Here is an 18437-nt window from a genome sequence, read left to right on the forward strand (position 1 = left end):
GGATGTGTCCATGTTGCGCTTTGGAGCGTTTCTTGTCGCGGGCGCTAGGCCTACCCACACAAGTGAGGTATCATTTTTATCGGGAGACTTGGGGAAACACTGGGTTGAAGGAAATTTGTGGCTCCTCTCATATTCCAGAACTTTCTGCCACAGAAATGTCAGGAACATGTGTTTTTTTAGCCAAATTTAGAGGTTTGCAAAGGATTCTGGGTAACAGAAACTGGTCCGAGCCCCACAAGTCACCCCATTTTGGATTCCCCTAGGTCTCTAGTTTTCAGAAATGCACAGGTTTGGTAGGTTTCCCTAGGTGCCGGCTAAGCTAGAGGCCAAAATCTACAGGTAGGCACTTTGCAAAAAACACCTCTGTTATCTTTCAAAAATTTGGATGTGTCCACGTTGCGCTTTGGGGCGTTTCTTGTCGCGGGCGCTAGGCCTACCCACACAAGTGAGGTATCATTTTTATCTGGAGACTTGGGGGAACGCTGGGTGGAAGTAAATTTGTGGCTCCTCTCAGATTCCAGAACTTTCTGCCACAGAAATGTGAGGAACATGTGTTTTTTTTGCCAAATTTTGAGGTTTGCAAAGGATTCTGGGTAACATAACCTGGTCCGAGCCCCACAAGTCACCCCATCTTGGATTCCCCTCGGTCTCTCGTTTTCAGAAATGCACAGGTTTGGTAGGTTTCTCTAGGTGCCGGCTGAGCTAGTGGCCAAAATCTACAGGTAGGCACTTTGCAAAAAACACCTCTGTTTTCTTTCAAATATTTGGATGTGTCCACGTTGCGCTTTGGGGCGTTTCCTGTCACGGGCGCTAGGCCTACCCACACAAGTGAGGTATCATTTTTATCGGGAGACTTGGCGGAACGCTGGGTGGAAGGAAATTTGTGGCTCCTCTCAGATTCCAGAACTTTCTGCCACAGAAATGTGAGGAACATGTGTTTTTTTAGCCAACTTTTGAGGTTTGCAAAGGATTCTGGGTAACAGAACCTGTTCCGAGCCCCACAAGTCACCCCATCTTGGATTCCTCTAGGTCTCTAGTTTTCAGAAATGCACAGGTTTGGTAGGTTTCCCTAGGTGCTGGGTGAGCTAGAGGCCAAAATCTACAGGTAGGCACTTTGCAAAAAACACCTATGTTTTCTTTCAAAAATTTGGATGTGTCCACGTTGCGCTTTGGGGCGTTTCCTGTCACGGGCGCTAGGCCTACCAACACAAGTGAGGTATCATTTTTATCGGGAGACTTGGGGAAACACTGGGTGGAAGGAAATTTGTAGCTCCTCTCAGATTCCAGAACTTTCTGCCACAGAAATGTGAGGAACATGTGTTTTTTTAGCCAAATTTTGAGGTTTGCAAAGGATTCTGGGTAACAGAACCTGGTCCGAGCCCCACAAGTCACCCCATCTTGGATTCCCCTAGGTCTCTAGTTTTCAGAAATGCACAGGTTTGGTCGGTTTCCCTAGGTGCCCGCTAAGCTAGAGGCCAAAATCTACAGGTAGGCACTTTGCAAAAAACACCTCTGTTTTCTTTCAAAAATTTGGATGTGTCCACGTTGCACTTTGGGGCGTTTCCTGTCGCGGGCGCTAGGCCTACCCACACAAGTGAGGTATCATTTTTATCGGGAGACTTGGGGGAACACTGGGTGGAAGGAAATTTGTGGCTCCTCTCAGATTCCAGAACTTTCTGCCACAGAAATGTGAGGAACATGTGTTTTTTTAGCCAAATTTTGAGGTTTGCAAAGGATTCTGGGTAACAGAACCTGGTCCGAGCCCCACAAGTCACCTCATCTTGGATTCACCTAGGTCTCTAGTTTTCAGAAATGCACAGGTTTGGTAGGTTTCCCTAGGGGCCGGCTGAGCTAGAGGCCAAAATCTACAGGTAGGCACTTTGCAAAAAACACCTCTGTTTTCTTTAAAAAATTTGGATGTGTCCACGTTGCGCTTTGGGGCGTTTCCTGTCGCGGGCGCTAGGCCTACCCACACAAGTGAGGTATCATTTTTATCTGGTGACTTGGGGGAACGCTGGGTGGAAGGAAATTTGTGGCTCCTCTCAGATTCCAGAACTTTCTGCCACAGAAATGTGAGGAACATTTGTTTTTTTAGCCAAATTTTGAGGTTTGCAAAGGATTCTGGGTAACAGAACCTGGTCCGAGCCCCACAACTCACCCCATCTTGGATTCCCGTAGGTCTCTAGTTTTCAGAAATGCACCGTTTTGGTAGGTTTCCCTAGGTGCCGGCTGAGCTAGAGGCCAAAATCTGCAGGTAGGCACTTTGCAAAAAACACCTCTGTTTTCTTTCAAAAATTTGGATGTGTCCACGTTGCGCTTTGGGGCGTTTCTTGTCGCGGGCGCTAGGCCTACCCACACAAGTGAGGTATCATTTTTATCTGGAGACTTGGGGGAACGCTGGGTGGAAGGAAATTTGTGGCTTCTCTCAGATTCCAGAACTTTCTGCCACAGAAATGTGAGGAACATGTGTTTTTTTAGCCAAATTTTGAGGTTTGCAAATTATTCTGGGTAACAGAACCTGGTCCGATCCCCACAAGTCACCCCATCTTGGATTCCCCTAGGTCTCTAGTTTTCAGAAATGCACAGGTTTGGTAGGTTTCCCTAGGTGCCGGCTGAGCTAGAGGCCAAAATCTACAGGTAGGCACTTTGCAAAAAACACCTCTGTTTTCTTTCAAAAATTTGGATGTGTCCACGTTGCGCTTTGGGGCGTTTCTTGTCGCGGGCGCTAGGCCTACCCACACAAGTGAGGTATCATTTTTATCTGGAGACTTGGGGGAACGCTGGGTGGAAGTAAATTTGTGGCTCCTCTCAGATTCCAGAACTTTCTGCCACAGAAATGTGAGGAACATGTGCTTTTTTTGCCAAATTTTGAGGTTTGCAAAGGATTCTGGGTAACATAACCTGGTCCGAGCCCCACAAGTCACCACATCTTGGATTCCCTTCGGTCTCTAGTTTTCAGAAATGGACAGGTTTGGTAGGTTTCTCTAGGTGCCGGCTGAGCTAGTGGCCAAAATCTACAGGTAGGCACTTTGCAAAAAACTCCTCTGTTTTCTTTCAAATATTTGGATGTGTCCACGTTGCGCTTTGGGGCGTTTCCTGTCACGGGCGCTAGGCCTACCCACACAAGTGAGGTATCATTTTTATCGGGAGACTTGGCGGAACGCTGGGTTGAAGGAAATTTGTGGCTCCTCTCAGATTCCAGAACTTTCTGCCACAGAAATGTGAGGAACATGTGTTTTGTTAGCCAACTTTTGAGGTTTGCAAAGGATTCTGGGTAACAGAACCTGGTCCGAGCCCCACAAGTCACCCCATCTTGGATTTCTCTAGGTCTCTAGTTTTCAGAAATGCACAGGTTTGGTAGGTCTCCATAGGTGCTGGCTGAGCTAGAGGCCAAAATCTACAGGTAGGCACTTTGCAAAAAACACCTAAGTTTTCTTTCAAAAATTTGGATGTGTCCACGTTGCGCTTTGGGGCGTTTCCTCTCACGGGCGCTAGGCCTACCCACACAAGTGAGGTATCATTTTTATTGGGAGACTTGGGGAAACACTGGGTGGAAGGAAATTTGTAGCTCCTCTCAGATTCCAGAACTTTCTGCCACCGAAATGTGAGGAACATGTGTTTTTTTAGCCAAATTTTCAAGTTTGCAAAGGATTCTGGGTAACAGAACCTGGTCCGAGCCCCACAAGTCACCCCATCTTGGATTCCCCTAGGTCTCTAGTTTTCAGAAATGCACAGGTTTGGTAGGTTTCCCTAGGTGCCCGCTAAGCTAGAGGCCAAAATCTACAGGTAGGCACTTTGCAAAAAACACCTCTGTTTTCTTTCAAAAATTTGGATGTGTCCACGTTGCGCTTTGGGGCGTTTCCTGTCGCGGGCGCTAGGCCTACCCACACAAGTGAGGTATCATTTTTATCTGGAGACTTGGGGGAACGCTGGGTGGAAGGAAATTTGTGGCTCCTCTCAGATTCCAGAACTTTCTGCCACAGAAATGTGAGGAACATGTGTTTTTTTAGCCAAATTTTGAGGTTTGCAAAGGATTCTGGGTAACAGAACCTGGTCAGAGCCCCACAAATCACCCCATCTTGGATTCCCCTAGGTCTCTAGTTTTCAGAAATGCACAGGTTTGGTAGGTTTCCCTAGGTGCTGGCTGAGCTAGAGGCCAAAATCTACAGGTAGGCACTTTGCAAAAAACACCTATGTTTTCTTTCTAAAATTTGGATGTGTCCACGTTGCGCTTTGGGGCGTTTCCTGTCGCGGGCGCTAGGCCTACCCACACAAGTGAGGTATCATTTTTATCGGGAGACTTGGGGAAACACTGGGTTGAAGGAAATTTGTGGCTCCTCTCATATTCCAGAACTTTCTGCCACAGAAATGTCAGGAACATGTGTTTTTTTAGCCAAATTTAGAGGTTTGCAAAGGATTCTGGGTAACAGAAACTGGTCCGACCCCCACAAGTCACCCCATCTTGGATTCCCCTAGGTCTCTAGTTTTCAGAAATGCACAGGTTTGGTAGGTTTCCCTAGGTGCCGGCTAAGCTAGAGGACAAAATCTACAGGTAGGCACTTTGCAAAAAACACCTATGTTTTCTTTCTAAAATTTGGATGTGTCCACGTTGCGCTTTGGGGCGTTTCCTGTCGCGGGCGCTAGGCCTACCCACACAAGTGAGGTATCATTTTTATCGGGAGACTTGGGGAAACACTGGGTTGAAGGAAATTTGTGGCTCCTCTCATATTCCAGAACTTTCTGCCACAGAAATGTCAGGAACATGTGTTTTTTTAGCCAAATTTAGAGGTTTGCAAAGGATTCTGGGTAACAGAAACTGGTCCGAGCCCCACAAGTCACCCCATCTTGGATTCCCCTAGGTCTCTAGTTTTCAGAAATGCACAGGTTTGGTAGGTTTCCCTAGGTGCCGGCTAAGCTAGAGGCCAAAATCTACAGGTAGGCACTTTGCAAAAAACACCTCTGTTTTCTTTCAAAAATTTGGATGTGTCCACGTTGCGCTTTGGGGCGTTTTCTGTCGTGGGCGCTAGGCCTACCCACACAAGTGAGGTATCATTTTTATCTGGAGACTTGGGGGAACGCTGGGTGGAAGGAAATTTGTGGCTCTTCTCAGATTCCAGAACTTTCTGCCACAGAAATCTGAGGAACATGTGTTTTTTTAGCCAAATTTTGAGGTTTGCAAAGGATTCTGGGTAACAGAACCTGGTCCGAGCCCCACAAGTCACCCCATCTTGGATTCCCGTAGGTCTCTAGTTTTCAGAAATCCACCGGTTTGGTAGGTTTCCCTAGGTGCCGGCTGAGCTAGAGGCCAAAATCTACAGGTAGGCACTTTGCAAAAAACACCTCTGTTGTCTTTCAAAAATTTGGATGTGTCCACGTTGCGCTTTGGGGCGTTTCTTGTCGCGGGCGCTAGGCCTACCCACACAAGTGAGGTATCATTTTTATCTGAAGACTTGGGGGAACGCTGGGTGGAAGTAAATTTGTGGCTCCTCTCAGATTCCAGAACTTTCTGCCACAGAAATGTGAGGAACATGTGTTTTTTTTGCCAAATTTTGAGGTTTGCAAAGGATTCTGGGTAACATAACCTGGTCCGAGCCCCACAAGTCACCCCATCTTGGATTCCCCTCGGTCTCTAGTTTTCAGAAATGCACAGGTTTGGTAGGTTTCTCTAGGTGCCGGCTGAGCTAGTGGCCAAAATCTACAGGTAGGCACTTTGCAAAAAACACCTCTGTTTTCTTTCAAATATTTGGATGTGTCCACGTTGCGCTTTGGGGCGTTTCATGTCACGGGCGCTAGGCCTACCCACACAAGTGAGGTATCATTTTTATCGGGAGACTTGGCGGAACGCTGGGTGGAAGGAAATTTGTGGCTCCTCTCAGATTCCAGAACTTTCTGCCACAGAAATGTGAGGAACATGTGTTTTTTTAGCCAACTTTTGAGGTTTGCAAAGGATTCTGGGTAACAGAACCTGGTCCGAGCCCCACAAGTCACCCCATCTTGGATTCCTCTAGGTCTCTAGTTTTCAGAAATGCACAGGTTTGGTAGGTCTCCCTAGGTGCTGGCTGAGCTAGAGGCCAAAATCTACAGGTAGGCACTTTGCAAAAAACAACTATGTTTTCTTTCAAAAATTTGGATGTGTCCACGTTGCGCTTTGGGGCGTTTCCTGTCACGGGCGCTAGGCCTACCCACACAAGTGAGGTATAATTTTTATTGGGAGACTTGGGGAAACACTGGGTGGAAGGAAATTTGTGGCTCCTCTCAGATTCCAGAACTTTCTGCCACCGAAATGTGAGGAACATGTGTTTTTTAGCCAAATTTTGAAGTTTGCAAAGGATTCTGGGTAACAGAACCTGGTCCGAGCCCCACAAGTCACCCCATCTTGGATTCCCCTAGGTCTCTAGTTTTCAGAAATGCACAGGTTTGGTAGGTTTCCCTAGGTGCCCGCTAAGCTAGAGGCCAAAATCTACAGGTAGGCACTTTGCAAAAAACACCTCTGTTTTCTTTCAAAAATTTGGATGTGTCCACGTTGCGCTTTGTGGCGTTTCCTGTCGCGGGCGCTAGGCCTACCCACACAAGTGAGGTATCATTTTTATCTGGAGACTTGGGGGAACGCTGGGTGGAAGGAAATTTGTGGCTCCTCTCAGATTCCAGAACTTTCTGCCACAGAAATGTGAGGAACATGTGTTTTTTTAGCCAAATTTTGAGGTTTGCAAAGGATTCTGGGTAACAGAACCTGGTCAGAGCCCCACAAATCACCCCATCTTGGATTCCCCTAGGTCTCTAGTTTTTAGAAATGCACAGGTTCGGTAGGTTTCCCTAGGTGCTGGCTGAGCTAGAGGCCAAAATCTACAGGTAGGCACTTTGCAAAAAACACCTATGTTTTCTTTAAAAAATTTGGATGTGTCCACGTTGCGCTTTGGGGCGTTTCCTGTCGCGGGCGCTAGGCCTACCCACACAAGTGAGGTATCATTTTTATCGGGAGACTTGGGGAAACACTGGGTTGAAGGAAATTTGTGGCTCCTCTCATATTCCAGAACTTTCTGCCACAGAAATGTCAGGAACATGTGTTTTTTTAGCCAAATTTAGAGGTTTGCAAAGGATTCTGGGTAACAGAAACTGGTCCGAGCCCCACAAGTCACCCCATCTTGGATTCCCCTAGGTCTCTAGTTTTCAGAAATGCACAGGTTTGGTAGGTTTCCCTAGGTGCCGGCTAAGCTAGAGGCCAAAATCTACAGGTAGGCACTTTGCAAAAAACACCTCTGTTTTCTTTCAAAAATTTGGATGTGTCCACGTTGCGCTTTGGGGCGTTTCCTGTCGTGGGCGCTAGGCCTACCCACACAAGTGAGGTATCATTTTTATCTGGAGACTTGGGGTAACGCTGGGTGGAAGGAAATTTGTGGCTCCTCTCAGATTCCAGAACTTTCTGCCACAGAAATCTGAGGAACATGTGTTTTTTTAGCCAAATTTTGAGGTTTGCAAAGGATTCTGGGTAACAGAACCTGGCCCGAGCCCCACAAGTCACCCCATCTTGGATTCCTGTAGGTCTCTAGTTTTCAGAAATCCACCGGTTTGGTAGGTTTCCCTAGGTGCCGGCTGAGCTAGAGGCCAAAATCTACAGGAAGGCACTTTGCAAAAAACACCTCTGTTTTCTTTCAAAAATTTGGATGTGTCCACGTTGCGCTTTGGGGCGTTTCCTGTCAAGGGCGCTAGGCCTACCCACAAAAGTGAGGTATCATTTTTATCGGGAGACTTAGGGGAACGCTGGGTGGAAGGAAATTTGTGGCTCCTCTCAGATTCCAGAACTTTCTGCCACAGAAATGTGAGGAACATGTGTTTTTTTAGCCAAATTTTGAGGTTTGCAAAGGATTCTGGGTAACAGAACCTGGTCCGAGCCCCACAAGTCACCCCATCATGGATTCCCCCAGGTCTCTAGTTTTCAGAAATGCACAGGTTTGGTAGGTTTCCATATGTGCCGGCTGAGCTAGAGGCCAAAATCTACAGGTAGGTACTTTGCAAAAAACACCTCTGTTTTCATTCAAAAATTTGGATGTGTCCACGTTGAGCTTTGGGGTGTTTCCTGTCGCGGGCGCTAGGCCTACCCACACAAGTGAGGTATCATTTTTATCTGGAGACTTGGGGGAACGCTGGGTGGAAGTAAATTTGTGGCTCCTCTCAGATTCCAGAACTTTCTGCCACAGAAATGTGAGGAACATGTGTTTTTTTTTGCCAAATTTTGATGTTTGCAAAGGAATATGGGTAACATAACCTGGCCCGAGCCCCACAAGTCACCCCATCTTAGATTCCCCTAGGTCTCTAGTTTTCAGAAATGCACAGGTTTGGTAGGTTTCCCTAGGTGCCGGCTGAGCTAGAGGCCAAAATCTACAAGTAGGCACTTTGCAAAAAACACCTCTGTTTTCTTTCAAATATTTGGATGTGTCCACGTTGCGCTTTGGGGCGTTTCCTGTCACAGGCGCTAGGCCTACCCACACAAGTGAGGTATCATTTTTATCGGGAGACTTGGGGGAACGCTGGGTGGAAGGAAATTTGTGGCTCCTCTCAGATTCCAGAACTTTCTGCCACAGAAATATGAGGAACATGTGTTTTTTTAGCCCACTTTTGAGGTTTGCAAAGGATTCTGGGTAACAGAACCTGGTGTGAGCCCCACAAGTCACCCCATCTTGGATTCCCCTAGGTCTCTAGTTTTCAGAAATGCACAGGTTTGGTAGGTTTCCCTAGGTGGCCTAGGTGCCGGCTGAGCTAGAGGCCAAAATCTACAGGTAGGCACTTTGCAAAAAACACCTCTGTTTTCTTTCAAAAATTTGGATGTGTCCACGTTGCGCTTTGGGGCATTTCCTGTCGCGGGCACTAGGCCTATCCACACAAGTGAGGTATCATTTTTATCAGGAGACTTGGAGGAATGCTGCGTGGAAGGAAATTTGTGGCTCCTCTCAGATTCCAGAACTTTCTGCCACAGAAATGTGACGAACATGTGTTTTTTTAGCCAAATTTTGAGGTTTGCAAAGGATTCTGGGTAACATAACCTGGTCCGAGCCCCACAAGTCACCCCATCTTGGATTCCCCTCGGTCTCTAGTTTTCAGAAATGCACAGGTTTGGTAGGTTTCTCTAGGTGCCGGCTGAGCTAGTGGCCAAAATCTACAGGTAGGCACTTTGCAAAAAACACCTCTGTTTTCTTTCAAATATTTGGATGTGTCCACGTTGCGCTTTGGGGCGTTTCATGTCACGGGCGCTAGGCCTACCCACACAAGTGAGGTATCATTTTTATCGGGAGACTTGGCGGAACGCTGGGTGGAAGGAAATTTGTGGCTCCTCTCAGATTCCAGAACTTTCTGCCACAGAAATGTGAGGAACATATGTTTTTTTAGCCAACTTTTGAGGTTTGCAAAGGATTCTGGGTAACAGAACCTGGTCCGAGCCCCACAAGTCACCCCATCTTGGATTCCTCTAGGTCTCTAGTTTTCAGAAATGCACAGGTTTGGTAGGTCTCCCTAGGTGCTGGCTGAGCTAGAGGCCAAAATCTACAGGTAGGCACTTTGCAAAAAACACCTATGTTTTCTTTCAAAAATTTGGATGTGTCCACGTTGCGCTTTGGGGCGTTTCCTGTCACGGGCGCTAGGCCTACCCACACAAGTAAGGTATCATTTTTATTGGGAGACTTGGGGAAACACTGGGTGGAGGGAAATTTGTAGCTCCTCTCAGATTCCAGAACTTTCTGCCACCGAAATGTGAGGAACATGTGTTTTTTAGCCAAATTTTGAAGTTTGCAAAGGATTCTGGGTAACAGAACCTGGTCCGAGCCCCACAAGTCACCCCATCTTGGATTCCCCTAGGTCTCTAGTTTTCAGAAATGCACAGGTTTGGTAGGTTTCCCTAGGTGCCCGCTAAGCTAGAGGCCAAAATCTACAGGTAGGCACTTTGCAAAAAACACCTCTGTTTTCTTTCAAAAATTTGGATGTGTCCACGTTGCGCTTTGGGGCGTTTCCTGTCGCGGGCGCTAGGCCTACCCACACAAGTGAGGTATCATTTTTATCTGGAGACTTGGGGGAACGCTGGGTGGAAGGAAATTTGTGGCTCCTCTCAGATTCCAGAACTTTCTGCCACAGAAATGTGAGGAACATGTGTTTTTTTAGCCAAATGTTGAGGTTTGCAAAGGATTCTGGGTAACAGAACCTGGTCAGAGCCCCACAAATCACCCCATCTTGGATTCCCCTAGGTCTCTAGTTTTCAGAAATGCACAGGTTTGGTAGGTTTCCCTAGGTGCTGGCTGAGCTAGAGGCCAAAATCTACAGGTAGGCACTTTGCAAAAAACACCTATGTTTTCTTTCAAAAATTTGGATGTGTCCACGTTGCGCTTTGGGGCGTTTCCTGTCACGGGCGCTAGGCCTACCCACACAAGTGAGGTATCATTTTTATTGGGAGACTTGGGGAAACACTGGGTGGAAGGAAATTTGTAGCTCCTCTCAGATTCCAGAACTTTCTGCCACCGAAATGTGAGGAACATGTGTTTTTTAGCCAAATTTTGAAGTTTGCAAAGGATTCTGGGTAACAGAACCTGGTCCGAGCCCCACAAGTCACCCCATCTTGGATTCCCCTAGGTCTCTAGTTTTCAGAAATGCACAGGTTTGGTAGGTTTCCCTAGGTGCCCACTAAGCTAGAGGCCAAAATCTACAGGTAGGCACTTTGCAAAAACACCTCTGTTTTCTTTCAAAAATTTGGATGTGTCCACGTTGCGCTTTGGGGCGTTTCCTGTCGCGGGCGCTAGGCCTACCCACACAAGTGAGGTATCATTTTTATCTGGAGACTTGGGGGAACGCTGGGTGGAAGGAAATTTGTGGCTCCTCTCAGATTCCAGAACTTTCTGCCACAGAAATGTGAGGAACATGTGTTTTTTTAGCCAAATGTTGAGGTTTGCAAAGGATTCTGGGTAACAGAACCTGGTCAGAGCCCCACAAATCACCCCATCTTGGATTCCCCTAGGTCTCTAGTTTTCAGAAATGCACAGGTTTGGTAGGTTTCCCTAGGTGCTGGCTGAGCTAGAGGCCAAAATCTACAGGTAGGCACTTTGCAAAAAACACCTATGTTTTCTTTCAAAAATTTGGATGCGTCCACGTTGCGCTTTGGGGCGTTTCCTGTCGCGGTCGCTAGGCCTACCCACACAAGTGGGGTATCATTTTTATCGGGAGACGTGGGGAAACACTGGGTTGAAGGAAATTTGTGGCTCCTCTCATATTCCAGAACTTTCTGCCACAGAAATGTCAGGAACATGTGTTTTTTTAGCCAAATTTAGAGGTTTGCAAAGGATTCTGGGTAACAGAAACTGGTCCGAGCCCCACAAGTCACCCCATCTTGGATTCCCCTAGGTCTCTAGTTTTCAGAAATGCACAGGTTTGGTAGGTTTCCCTAGGTGCCGGCTAAGCTAGAGGCCAAAATCTACAGGTAGGCACTTTGCAAAAAACACCTCTGTTTTCTTTCAAAAATTTGGATGTGTCCACGTTGCGCTTTGGGGCGTTTCCTGTCATGGGCGCTAGGCCTTCCCACACAAGTGAGGTATCATTTTTATCTGGAGACTTGGGGGAACGCTGGGTGGAAGGAAATTTGTGGCTCCTCTCAGATTCCAGAACTTTCTGCCACAGAAATCTGAGGAACATGTGTTTTTTTAGCCAAATTTTGAGGTTTGCAAAGGATTCTGGGTAACAGAACCTGGTCCGAGCCCCACAAGTCACCCCATCTTGGATTCCCGTAGGTCTCTAGTTTTCAGAAATCCACCGGTTTGGTAGGTTTCCCTAGGTGCCGGCTGAGCTAGAGGCCAAAATCTACAGGTAGGCACTTTGCAAAAAACACCTCTGTTTTCTTTCAAAAATTTGGATGTGTCCACGTTGCGCTTTGGGGCGTTTCCTGTCAAGGGCGCTAGGCCTACCCACAAAAGTGAGGTATCATTTTTATCGGGAGACTTGGGGGAACGCTGGGTGGAAGGAAATTTGTGGCTCCTCTCAGATTCCAGAACTTTCTGCCACAGAAATATGAGGAACATGTGTTTTTTTAGCCCACTTTTGAGGTTTGCAAAGGATTCTGGGTAACAGAACCTGGTGCGAGCCCCACAAGTCACCCCATCTTGGATTCCCCTAGGTCTCTAGTTTTCAGAAATGCACAGGTTTGGTAGGTTTCCCTAGGTGGCCTAGGTGCCGGCTGAGCTAGAGGCCAAAATCTACAGGTAGGCACTTTGCAAAAAACACCTCTGTTTTCTTTAAAAAATTTGGATGTGTCCACGTTGCGCTTTCGGGCATTTCCTGTCGCGGGCACTAGGCCTATCCACACAAGTGAGGTATCATTTTTATCAGGAGACTTGGAGGAATGCTGCATGGAAGGAAATTTGTGGCTCCTCTCAGATTCCAGAACTTTCTGCCACAGAAATGTGACGAACATGTCTTTTTTTAGCCAAATTTTGAGGTTTGCAAAGGATTCTGGGTAACATAACCTGGTCCGAGCCCCACAAGTCACCCCATCTTGGATTCCCCTCGGTCTCTAGTTTTCAGAAATGCACAGGTTTGGTAGGTTTCTCTAGGTGCCGGCTGAGCTAGTGGCCAAAATCTACAGGTAGGCACTTTGCAAAAAACACCTCTGTTTTCTTTCAAATATTTGGATGTGTCCACGTTGCGCTTTGGGGCGTTTCATGTCACGGGCGCTAGGCCTACCCACACAAGTGAGGTATCATTTTTATCGGGAGACTTGGTGGAACGCTGGGTGGAAGGAAATTTGTGGCTCCTCTCAGATTCCAGAACTTTCTGCCACAGAAATGTGAGGAACATGTGTTTTTTTAGCCAACTTTTGAGGTTTGCAAAGGATTCTGGGTAACAGAACCTGGTCCGAGCCCCACAAGTCACCCCATCTTGGATTCCTCTAGGTCTCTAGTTTTCAGAAATGCACAGGTTTGGTAGGTCTCCCTAGGTTCTGGCTGAGCTAGAGGCCAAAATCTACAGGTAGGCACTTTGCAAAAAACACCTATGTTTTCTTTCAAAAATTTGGATGTGTCCACGTTGCGCTTTGGGGCGTTTCCTGTCACGGGCGCTAGGCCTACCCACACAAGTGAGGTATCATTTTTATTGGGAGACTTGGGGAAACACTGGGTGGAAGGAAATTTGTAGCTCCTCTCAGATTCCAGAACTTTCTGCCACCGAAATGTGAGGAACATGTGTTTTTTAGCCAAATTTTGAAGTTTGCAAAGGATTCTGGGTAACAGAACCTGGTCCGAGCCCCACAAGTCACCCCATCTTGGATTCCCCTAGGTCTCTAGTTTCCAGAAATGCACAGGTTTGGTAGGTTTCCCTAGGTGCCCGCTAAGCTAGAGGCCAAAATCTACAGGTAGGCACTTTGCAAAAAACACCTCTGTTTTCTTTCAAAAATGTGGATGTGTCCACGTTGCGCTTTGGGGCGTTTCCTGTCGCGGGCGCTAGGCCTACCCACACAAGTGAGGTATCATTTTTATCTGGAGACTTGGGGGAACGCTGGGTGGAAGGAAATTTGTGGCTCCTCTCAGATTCCAGAACTTTCTGCCACAGAAATGTGAGGAACATGTGTTTTTTTAGCCAAATTTTGAGGTTTGCAAAGGATTCTGGGTAACAGAACCTGGTCAGAGCCCCACAAATCACCCCATCTTGGATTCCCCTAGGTCTCTAGTTTTCAGAAATGCACAGGTTTGGTAGGTTTCCCTAGGTGCTGGCTGAGCTAGAGGCCAAAATCTACAGGTAGGCACTTTGCAAAAAACACCTATGTTTTCTTTCAAAAATTTGGAAGTGTCCACGTTGCGCTTTGGGGCGTTTCCTGTCGCGGTCGCTAGGCCTACCCACACAAGTGAGGTATCATTTTTATCGGGAGACTTGGGGAAACACTGGGTTGAAGGAAATTTGTGGCTCCTCTCATATTCCAGAACTTTCTGCCACAGAAATGTCAGGAACATGTGTTTTTTTAGCCAAATTTAGAGGTTTGCAAAGGATTCTGGGTAACAGAAACTGGTCCGAGCCCCACAAATCACCCCATCTTGGATTCCCCTAGGTCTCTAGTTTTCAGAAATGCACAGGTTTGGTAGGTTTCCCTAGGTGCCGGCTAAGCTAGAGGCCAAAATCTACAGGTAGGCACTTTGCAAAAAACACCTCTGTTTTCTTTCAAAAATTTGGATGTGTCCACGTTGCGCTTTGGGGCGTTTCCTGTCATGGGCGCTAGGCCTACCCACACAAGTGAGGTATCATTTTTATCTGGAGACTTGGGGGAACGCTGGGTGGAAGGAAATTTGTGGCTCCTCTCAGATTCCAGAACTTTCTGCCACAGAAATCTGAGGAACATGTGTTTTTTTAGCCAAATTTTGAGGTTTGCAAAGGATTCTAGGTAACAGAACCTGGTCCGAGCCCCACAAGTCACCCCATCTTGGATTCCCGTAGGTCTCTAGTTTTCAGAAATCCACCGGTTTGGTAGGTTTCCCTAGGTGCCGGCTGAGCTAGAGGCCTAAATCTACAGGTAGGCACTTTGCAAAAAACACCTCTGTTTTCTTTCAAAAATGTGGATGTGTCCACGTTGCGCTTTGGGGCGTTTCCTGTCAAGGGCGCTAGGCCTACCCACAAAAGTGAGGTATCATTTTTATCGGGAGACTTAGGGGAACGCTGGGTGGAAGGAAATTTGTGGCTCCTCTCAGATTCCAGAACTTTCTGCCACAGAAATGTGAGGAACATGTGTTTTTTTAGCCAACTTTTGAGGTTTGCAAAGGATTCTGGGTAACAGAACCTGGTCCGAGCCCCACAAGTCACCCCATCATGGATTCCCCCAGGTCTCTAGTTTTCAGAAATGCACAGGTTTGGTAGGTTTCCTTAGGTGCCGGCTGAGCTAGAGGCCAAAATCTACAGGTAGGCACTTTGCAAAAAACACCTCTGTTTTCATTCAAAAATTTGGATGTGTCCACGTTGAGCTTAGGGGTGTTTCCTGTCGCGGGCGCTAGGCCTACCCACACAAGTGAGGTATCATTTTTATCTGGAGACTTGGGGGAACGCTGGGTGGAAGTAAATTTGTGGCTCCTCTCAGATTCCAGAACTTTCTGCCACAGAAATCTGAGGAACATGTGTTTTTTTAGCCAAATTTTGAGGTTTGCAAAGGATTCTGGGTAACAGAACCTGGTCCGAGCCCCACAAGTCACCCCATCTTGGATTCCCGTAGGTCTCTAGTTTTCAGAAATCCACCGGTTTGGTAGGTTTCCCTAGGTGCCGGCTGAGCTAGAGGCCAAAATCTACAGGTAGGCACTTTGCAAAAAACACCTCTGTTTTCTTTCAAAAATTTGGATGTGTCCACGTTGCGCTTTGGGGCGTTTCCTGTCAAGGGCGCTAGGCCTACCCACAAAAGTGAGGTATCATTTTTATCGGGAGACTTGGGGGAACGCTGGGTGGAAGGAAATTTGTGGCTCCTCTCAGATTCCAGAACTTTCTGCCACAGAAATATGAGGAACATGTGTTTTTTTAGCCCACTTTTGAGGTTTGCAAAGGATTCTGGGTAACAGAACCTGGTGCGAGCCCCACAAGTCACCCCATCTTGGATTCCCCTAGGTCTCTAGTTTTCAGAAATGCACAGGTTTGGTAGGTTTCCCTAGGTGGCCTAGGTGCCGGCTGAGCTAGAGGCCAAAATCTACAGGTAGGCACTTTGCAAAAAACACCTCTGTTTTCTTTAAAAAATTTGGATGTGTCCACGTTGCGCTTTCGGGCATTTCCTGTCGCGGGCACTAGGCCTATCCACACAAGTGAGGTATCATTTTTATCAGGAGACTTGGAGGAATGCTGCGTGGAAGGAAATTTGTGGCTCCTCTCAGATTCCAGAACTTTCTGCCACAGAAATGTGACGAACATGTCTTTTTTTAGCCAAATTTTGAGGTTTGCAAAGGATTCTGGGTAACATAACCTGGTCCGAGCCCCACAAGTCACCCCATCTTGGATTCCCCTCGGTCTCTAGTTTTCAGAAATGCACAGGTTTGGTAGGTTTCTCTAGGTGCCGGCTGAGCTAGTGGCCAAAATCTACAGGTAGGCACTTTGCAAAAAACACCTCTGTTTTCTTTCAAATATTTGGATGTGTCCACGTTGCGCTTTGGGGCGTTTCATGTCACGGGCGCTAGGCCTACCCACACAAGTGAGGTATCATTTTTATCGGGAGACTTGGTGGAACGCTGGGTGGAAGGAAATTTGTGGCTCCTCTCAGATTCCAGAACTTTCTGCCACAGAAATGTGAGGAACATGTGTTTTTTTAGCCAACTTTTGAGGTTTGCAAAGGATTCTGGGTAACAGAACCTGGTCCGAGCCCCACAAGTCACCCCATCTTGGATTCCTCTAGGTCTCTAGTTTTCAGAAATGCACAGGTTTGGTAGGTCTCCCTAGGTTCTGGCTGAGCTAGAGGCCAAAATCTACAGGTAGGCACTTTGCAAAAAACACCTATGTTTTCTTTCAAAAATTTGGATGTGTCCACGTTGCGCTTTGGGGCGTTTCCTGTCACGGGCGCTAGGCCTACCCACACAAGTGAGGTATCATTTTTATTGGGAGACTTGGGGAAACACTGGGTGGAAGGAAATTTGTAGCTCCTCTCAGATTCCAGAACTTTCTGCCACCGAAATGTGAGGAACATGTGTTTTTTAGCCAAATTTTGAAGTTTGCAAAGGATTCTGGGTAACAGAACCTGGTCCGAGCCCCACAAGTCACCCCATCTTGGATTCCCCTAGGTCTCTAGTTTCCAGAAATGCACAGGTTTGGTAGGTTTCCCTAGGTGCCCGCTAAGCTAGAGGCCAAAATCTACAGGTAGGCACTTTGCAAAAAACACCTCTGTTTTCTTTCAAAAATTTGGATGTGTCCACGTTGCGCTTTGGGGCGTTTCCTGTCGCGGGCGCTAGGCCTACCCACACAAGTGAGGTATCATTTTTATCTGGAGACTTGGGGGAACGCTGGGTGGAAGGAAATTTGTGGCTCCTCTCAGATTCCAGAACTTTCTGCCACAGAAATGTGAGGAACATGTGTTTTTTTAGCCAAATTTTGAGGTTTGCAAAGGATTCTGGGTAACAGAACCTGGTCAGAGCCCCACAAATCACCCCATCTTGGATTCCCCTAGGTCTCTAGTTTTCAGAAATGCACAGGTTTGGTAGGTTTCCCTAGGTGCTGGCTGAGCTAGAGGCCAAAATCTACAGGTAGGCACTTTGCAAAAAACACCTATGTTTTCTTTCAAAAATTTGGATGTGTCCACGTTGCGCTTTGGGGCGTTTCCTGTCGCGGTCGCTAGGCCTACCCACACAAGTGAGGTATCATTTTTATCGGGAGACTTGGGGAAACACTGGGTTGAAGGAAATTTGTGGCTCCTCTCATATTCCAGAACTTTCTGCCACAGAAATGTCAGGAACATGTGTTTTTTTAGCCAAATTTAGAGGTTTGCAAAGGATTCTGGGTAACAGAAACTGGTCCGAGCCCCACAAATCACCCCATCTTGGATTCCCCTAGGTCTCTAGTTTTCAGAAATGCACAGGTTTGGTAGGTTTCCCTAGGTGCCGGCTAAGCTAGAGGCCAAAATCTACAGGTAGGCACTTTGCAAAAAACACCTCTGTTTTCTTTCAAAAATTTGGATGTGTCCACGTTGCGCTTTGGGGCGTTTCCTGTCATGGGCGCTAGGCCTACCCACACAAGGGAGGTATCATTTTTATCTGGAGACTTGGGGGAACGCTGGGTGGAAGGAAATTTGTGGCTCCTCTCAGATTCCAGAACTTTCTGCCACAGAAATCTGAGGAACATGTGTTTTTTTAGCCAAATTTTGAGGTTTGCAAAGGATTCTAGGTAACAGAACCTGGTCCGAGCCCCACAAGTCACCCCATCTTGGATTCCCGTAGGTCTCTAGTTTTCAGAAATCCACCGGTTTGGTAGGTTTCCCTAGGTGCCGGCTGAGCTAGAGGCCAAAATCTACAGGTAGGCACTTTGCAAAAAACACCTCTGTTTTCTTTCAAAAATGTGGATGTGTCCACGTTGCGCTTTGGGGCGTTTCCTATCAAGGGCGCTAGGCCTACCCACAAAAGTGAGGTATCATTTTTATCGGGAGACTTAGGGGAACGCTGGGTGGAAGGAAATTTGTGGCTCCTCTCAGATTTCAGAACTTTCTGCCACAGAAATGTGAGGAACATGTGTTTTTTTAGCCAAATTTTGAGGTTTGCAAAGGATTCTGGGTAACAGAACCTGGTCCGAGCCCCACAAGTCACCCCATCATGGATTCCCCCAGGTCTCTAGTTTTCAGAAATGCACAGGTTTGGTAGGTTTCCTTAGGTGCCGGCTGAGCTAGAGGCCAAAATCTACAGGTAGGCACTTTGCAAAAAACACCTCTGTTTTCATTCAAAAATTTGGATGTGTCCACGTTGAGCTTAGGGGTGTTT

This window comes from Pleurodeles waltl, chromosome 2_2, assembly GCF_031143425.1.
Source record: "Pleurodeles waltl isolate 20211129_DDA chromosome 2_2, aPleWal1.hap1.20221129, whole genome shotgun sequence".
Taxonomy (NCBI): domain Eukaryota; kingdom Metazoa; phylum Chordata; class Amphibia; order Caudata; family Salamandridae; genus Pleurodeles; species Pleurodeles waltl.